The sequence below is a fragment of the Pinus tabuliformis genome, chromosome 6 (assembly GCF_031772625.1).
Source record: "Pinus tabuliformis cultivar Carrire ecotype Pingquan chromosome 6, CPIR1, whole genome shotgun sequence".
Classification (NCBI taxonomy): domain Eukaryota; kingdom Viridiplantae; phylum Streptophyta; class Pinopsida; order Pinales; family Pinaceae; genus Pinus; species Pinus tabuliformis.
In genome coordinates this window covers 328,593,131-328,601,119 of record NC_142292.1, presented here as the reverse complement: position 1 = coordinate 328,601,119, position 7,989 = coordinate 328,593,131, and positions in this window count along the sequence as shown.

Genomic DNA, 7,989 nt, shown 5'->3' with positions numbered 1-7,989 from the left:
CATGAGACGAGAGGCTACTATGATCAGATTCGACCTCCTAGGTAACCTTAAGGAAGTGGAATCGATGGAACATCATACACAGTCATCCAACATCATCAACAGAACCCTTAGGAGACAAGTCAGCCACTCAGACAGGATGTCCATGGGTTCCACTGTTGTCCTGGATATCTAAGGCCATAGTCGCTCTCATGCTATGGGCAAGGGAGCGACCAGAGACCTAAATTCGCTCTCATAGGCCTGTATGCCAGTGAATGTGGACTAAAGTTTCCAATTTTGTGCCAACGACCCCGGGATTTAAGCCACTTTTTCAGGCCTAGAGCCCAAGCCACTGTCCAGAATGGAATGAAAGCTCATAACCAAGTAAAGTACAAGGAAACAATGCTACAAAAGTAAATAGTTGATCAAGACCTTAACCACACCCCTACTAGCCATGACAGACATTTCATCAAACATATCATCAACATGTAACCTACAGGTGTAAACAATAGAATTAAGTGTACGAATCTCATACTTATCTGAGAATCAACATGAACCATTGTTTCATCATGTCATTTGTTACCTTATCACTTATTAGGTCATATATACCATATTCATTCAAATACAAGTAAAAACATGTTGAGATCCATACATACCTAATATCACAAAATATACATTTAACCAGCATAATAGTAACAAAAATACAATAAACATATCCGCCATCAAAATCCATATATACACCAGTACATTTACACATGAAAATCAAGGAAATGAATTTCTCATTAATGAATACAATGAACCAACCGGAGATGGGACTACCACATTCCACCCGACCATAGGTTGGCTGAGCTAAGTCTCTCTTCAGTCAATCACCCTCGTGCCATATTCCAAGCATGAATGTGGGACTCATAGAACACATCAAAATCACCAATCAATGTGGATTCCACTAGAGTTCTCTGCCTACACCGTGAGGAATTTGAGTGCCTCCTAGTCTCTTAGGCTTTACCATGCATCCGCAGTCTAATCCAGGGATCACAGGCCCTACACCGAGACATACTCTCCAAGATTTATCATGTATTCCATCCCAGAATCACTAGGCCCAACAGAGAGAATATCCACCTGTTGAATTTATCATATATCTCATCATTCACCGATAAGGATTCATAGGCTCACCGAGGCACACAATTTGGCTTTACCGCAACCCACAGTCTGGTTCAAGGGTTACTATGCCTGTGGCTTCGTGCATCCTCAGTCTGGTTCAAGGACCACCACACCATGTGTTTTTCAATTCGGAGATCCACCCCACTCAGCTTTGAATCCAATCCGACCATCCCACATAAACCAAATGAGAGAACCCATCTCATCAAATCTATCAGGAAATGGCAAGGCTAGGCTGAAAATACTATCACACTTGGCAAAACCCATGCCATGGTAGAAAAGAAACACATGCAATCCCATGCATGCCAAATCTAGCAAGGAAAATACACATGAAATTCGATACCTGCAATGAAGCCTGTTGTAGCTGCTTGATCCTGCCTTTCCCTGCTTGATCTTTTCTTCCTCTTTCCTTCTTTTCCTTTCTTTCTCCAATGCCAAAGTGCTCCAAGAAAACTCTAAGTTTCCAAGAGTATGAGAGACAAAGAGAATAATGAAATATCTCCAAAGCTAAACTGACAAAAGGTTACCAACTGATCTTCATAAGCCTTTCTATGAATGGGGCCTCTATTTTCTTCATTTTCCATTATTTTCCTTCAATGTCCTCCTCACATGCAACATGTGACCTTTCACCTCCCTTTTATCCTAATTTCCATTATTTTCATAAATAAATGTGCCAAAAATACATTTTTTCCTTTTAATGCCTTTTCTAATTTCCTTAGCCATCAAAAACCAAATGAACACCCCCTAGGATGTCATGCCCAACATTCAGCTTGGAATAAGTGTCCCATTCATCCGTGGTTATTGTTTTTAACTTTTATTACATGAAATTTTCACTAGGGTTGTTACGTAATCAGTTTCCACACCTGGCAAGTACCTAGTGCTTCTCCTCTTCAACCACGTACACATACACATAGTATAAATCACACGCATACGCCCACACATGCCATACAACACCACACAATACATACACCTACACCTGGTGTACAGCACAACGCAATACATATAAGTACACAAAGTACAACACAACAAATACACATGTCATGATATAATGACTACACAATACACATAACGTAGTACCACATGTATATAACACAATGTGTATGATATGTACACAATACCACATGTACACAAGACTTCTTGCACAATGTGTACATAACGCCACTTGTACAACATGTACACAACACCACCTGTACACAGCACCACTTGCACAAAGTGTACACAACACCACCTACACAATGTGTACACAACGCCACTTGCACAACATGTACATAGTACCAAATGTACACAGCACCACCTGCACAATGTGTACACAACACCACCTACATGACGTGTACACAACACCACATGTACACAGTGCCACCTAAACAACGTGTACACAGCACCACAAAAAATGCAACACTGCATGTACCACATGTACATACCACCTCATGCACACAACACCATATGTACATAGTACCGCATATGCAACATGCGCACAATACTATAGGTACAACATATACACAACAGTACTAGTACTACACATCCAGAGACCACACACTAGCTCTACCAACAAACCTTGCTTCTAGTGTCTTTCCATTATTCATGTTTTTTCCAACGTGTCACAGATCACACTACTTTCATTCCGCTGATGTATCCCTCATCGTTACCCATCCATAACATAAACATAGACATAGTATAAGCATATAATATCAATTCATATCCACATTATACTAACCTTGTAGATCTGTTAGGGCTACTCTTCCCACTTGATTCCTCATAAACCAAGAACCTCTTCATGTCATTCACTTGCATAAGTAATCATTCCTCCAAAACAATGATCCCTGATGACCCTGTCAGACAATGTCGTACATACATACATATATATAATCATTAGCATAAAACAATCATGATTTCTGACGACCCTGTTAGACAAAGACATGCATATATACTTATATAGACATCATCATAATTATAATCACAACAAAATTACCAGATATAATAAGGTCAAGGTTAAGAGAACTTCCTTTATCCATGTACAATATTGAGAACAACAATTCCCAACCTAGCCAAGGCATCTAACGCCTCAAATCCATTTACTTTACCTTAGCTAATTACCTTTCTCATGAATATCCTGCCACCATCCATTATACCAATGGACCCACCCAAACCAATTGTTCATCACATTCTTGCCTTCAACTTCCCTTTACTCATGCACCGACTGCATCTGGGTCTTACATTACCTATTGAGTTTCATTCGACTCTCCTTAATCTCCATTAACTTTCCTCTTTCCCAACGCAATTGCCAAGACCCTCGAAACATAAAGGGTAAGAAGAAAAAGCAACCAAGAATAAAAACCATGAAAATACAATAGCAATATGACACCACAAACAAAGTGGCATGGCCATGCACCAGACACAACCAAAAGCCACAAATCAAGTGCAAACAAGTCTCAAAGCATTGAAAGCAAAAAACTAGCAACAAACACCATGACTCAATTCCCATGGGTTCCCAATGCCTCCATGGGAAAGCTCAACCCAAGCCTTCTTCAAGATTTCATGGCAATCTCTTTTGCCATGCAATCCCTGCATCATACTTCCATAACCACATAATTGCCAGTGTATAAATAAATATAACAATATATTAGTTACCTTACCTTGTTGTGCCAAGCATGATACCTTGTAACTGAACACATCCATGCCATCTCTCAAGGGAATCCAATTCCCTTGAAGGATCCAACTATAACTAGAATCTAGCTAATATACATGTCAAATACATGTTCATGAATATAACACATATCCATATAATGTCATACAAAATAAAGGTTAAGAAGACTTCCTATACGCAAAGCACTCATTCTTTTATAATTGTAGTTTCCAAACATAGCCAAAGGAATTCTCACCCAATTCCTTTGTTTTACCTTTAACCTTGTTGTAATTGAGCCCTATTAGATTTTATCACATCACCCAACTATTAGCTATATAAACAAATCAATTGTCACCTTGGCATGCTATTACCAAGCATGTTTCCCTGCAACTTCTCACACATGCCAATCACACGTTCCAAGGATCAAGACATCAGATCTATTTATTTGAAATCAACCTTTTCCAAGACTAACGACCATGTCATTATCAACTCATAGTCATTAACCATAATACTACAACTATCACCCACTAGCATTCAAGTGCATATCATTTCTCTCGACACCTATTAAGTTAGTGCAATTATCTTAAAACAAGATCATTCCTTCATGCAATCTTATAAACACATACTCATATCATGAAATTAATCAAACATTCAAACAACAGATATACGACATAATAAACACGAAACTCTCAAACACCAAAAAGACGACATCATCAAACTCATACCTCAATGTATCTTAGGGGAGGTTATCACATCTGCACATCAGTCCAAATTAGTATGACATAATATCACAAGTATATCGACTCATAACTAAATACCACAACCATAACCATCTGCATAGGCCAATCCAGATTAACATGATACATATTACATCAAGATATTAAATGTGTTGACCATAATCATCATATATATGAACGCAATGCATATAACAACAAGTTAACTACCATACATGACTATCTAACACATGTACATATGACTACACTACTTAACTAACATCCATCATACATGTAACCACAACAACGGTAGAATGACAAGCATGTATATAACCATAATGCATATAACAACCATTAACAGAAGTGGTGGAGGAATCAAGACTAAAGGGAGAAATTTATAGTCCCTTCAATGCAACCTTCATTGCTCTCATTCCAAAAAAGGAAGCCCCGGAATCTTTTGAGGACTTTAGACCCATCTCCCTTTGCAACAGTATTTATAAAATAATTGCAAAAGTGATAGCTCTCAGGATCAAACCAATTCTATCAAGGCATATCTCACCTGAACAATTTGGGTTCCTGAATGGGAGACAAATTCATGAAGCAATAGGGGTGGCTCAGGAGGTCCTTCACAGTGTAAAGATGAAAAACAAGAAGGGAGCTGTAATAAAAATTGATTTATCAAAGGCCTACGACAGGATAAACTGGTCATATATCCGCCTGCTCCTAACGCACCTTGGTTTCAAAGTGGACTTCATCAGATGGGTCATGGGGTGTATCACAGATGTTAGTTATGCAATCCTCATAAATGGAGCAGCTACCCCTTTCTTCAAAGGACAAAAAGGGCTGAGGCAAGGCTGCCCTTTGTCCCCCCTGCTTTTCCTCTTGGTGGCTGAAGGTCTAAGCCAGCTGATACATAAAAGCAGAAGGGAAGGTAAGATAAAAGGTATAGAGGCAGCAGTAAATCTATTCATATCTCATCTTCTCTTTGTAGATGATATTCTGGTCTTTACTAACGGCTCCATAAACGATTTAAAGGAGCTAAAAAATATCTTTGACCTCTTTTTGAAAGCTACCGGAATGCAGATCAATCCCAGGAAATCTCAAATCATTGTGGAAGGGCTAAACAGACAAGAAAAGGAGCAGTTCAGCTTGTACTTTCCATATGAAATGTGCAATATGGTATCCCCGTTTAAGTATCTGGGATTCTGGTTGAAGCCAAACGATTACAGGAAGGAGGACTGGTCTTGGCTAATTGCAAAAATTGAAGCTAGAATCAGGCACTGGAGCTTTAAATGGCTTTCCAGAGCAGGGAGATTGACCCTGATAAAATCTGTGTTACTAGCCATCCCAGTTTACTGGGCAGCTTTAACATGGGTCCCTAAAGGTGTGCTGGAGAAAATTAGGAGAATCTGTAGCAGATTTTTGTGGGCAGGATCCAAAGAAACTTCGGTTCTCCCTTGGGTTGCATGGGAGAAAGTGGCGAGACCAAAAGACTGGGGCGGTTGGGGGATAAAAAGCTTGCCCGACTTCAGACTTTCATTGGCAGCTAAATCAGGGTGGCGCCTCATTAAGATGGAAAATCTCTGGACTAGAACAGTTAAAAGGAAATATATAGATCCAACTCCTTTGGAAGTTTGGATCAGGAACCCAGTCAAGAGCCAAAAGAATGTGTCGGCAATCTGGAAAGCAACTCTGGAGTCTTTTAAAGTGATCGAACAAGGCCTAGCATGGAAAGTCGGGAATGGAGAAAAGGTAAAGATAGGGAAGGATCCCTGGGTCGGCTGCACCGAAAACTATGCCCTTACCCCTGAACTGGTTCAGCAGTTAGAGGATAAAGGGCTTCTTTACCTTAGCCAAGTGGCAAATCCGGGCTCTTCATCCATCTGGGGTCAAGCTTGGAAGAATGGTGAAGATTTGGATCTGGAGCAAAGATGGTGGAATGAATGGAGTAATTTTACTCAGGAACTCTTCAGATCAAATGTCCGGCTGAATGATAGACAGGATGAGTTAATTTGGGCCCATGCCGACTCTGGGGAATACGCTCCAAAGAGTGGATATAATTTCCTTATGTCAAGGAAAGGATGGGGAAATCCGGAGTGGTGGTCAAAACAGCTATGGAAACTTAAGAGCCCCCCAAAGTCAAAAATCCTGTTCTGGTGCATCTTAAAAAGTAAAATCCCAACTTGGGACATCCTGCAGACCAGATTCATGCACGGGCCTGGGAGATGCACCTTGTGCAAATCAGAAGCAGAATCTATAAACCACCTCTTCTTAAAGTGCCCAGAAGCTATTAATATTTGGGGCGAGGTAGGGAACCTCTTGAACAAAAAGCTAGAATGGGATGGAAACTCTGTGCAAGAAGCTTGGCAGAAGTGGTGGCACTATCATCCAAACGGGAACCTGCGCAACCTCCCTCTCATCATTAGCTGGGGTATTTGGATAGCCAGGAACAGGAGTATCTTCCAGGATAAGGGAACTCCCATAGCTATCACAGCAAGTCAGAGTACTGCCATCTTTTCTAGTATCCCCGAGCCTAAGGAAGCCCATCCCCAAAGAATCATTCCAGAAATGCAGATCACAGAAGGAATCCCCTGGGCTTTCTTCGATGGTGCATCTCAAAACAATAAAGCAGGAGCAGGATTAGTCATCAATGAATCCCCATCTCATGTCTTAAAAGCTTCTGTGGGACTTGGAACTGGCTCTAATAACTTTGCTGAACTACTTGCCCTGAAACTCCTTATATGTTGGCTCATTCAAAGGCGCACCCTCACAATTCAAATTTTTGGGGACTCCCAAATAGTGATCAGATGGGTAAATGGTCAAAGTACTTGCAGCAACCAATTATTAAAACAAATCCTGGGAGAAGTTCAGAGACTAAAATCTTATTTTAACAGTTTCTCTCTTCGCCACATTTTCAGGGAAAGGAATGAATCAGCGGACCAGCTTTCTAAAGATGGTCTACAACAGGATTTGGGCAGCTGGAAGATTGTAGAAGAAGACCAAGGCCAAACCAGAAGATCAGAACAGCCGCCCTATAATCAGCCTACCTAATACTCTGGCAGAATTTTTTGTTTACTCTACTTTTTCCAAATTTTTGTAATTACATACAAACTTATCAGCATTGGTATCTCGGCTTTTAAAGTGTCTTTTTCGGGTGTCGGGCTGTTTTCCTCTATGTTGAGGAGGCCCGGCATGTTGGAAAATTTTTGTGCAAACAGTCCTCTGGGTTTCAGTATAAGAACGGCACCTCGGTTCAGAGGTTAACAGATCAGTTTCAGCACCTTACAAGAAACAGGTGTATGCATAAGTCAGCACTTTTTGTAAAACAGTCTTGGTAATCCCTCAGACGGATTAGTGATGCCTCAGCATTTGCAATGTAAACTTTTTATAATCTTAATAAAAAGTTTCGTTTTTTTCCTTGGAAAAACAACCATTAACTGACATACCTGCATACCCAACATACAAACTTGTATGATGATTCGCCCCTACCCCGAGGTCTAGTGCTGCAAGCTCGCTCTA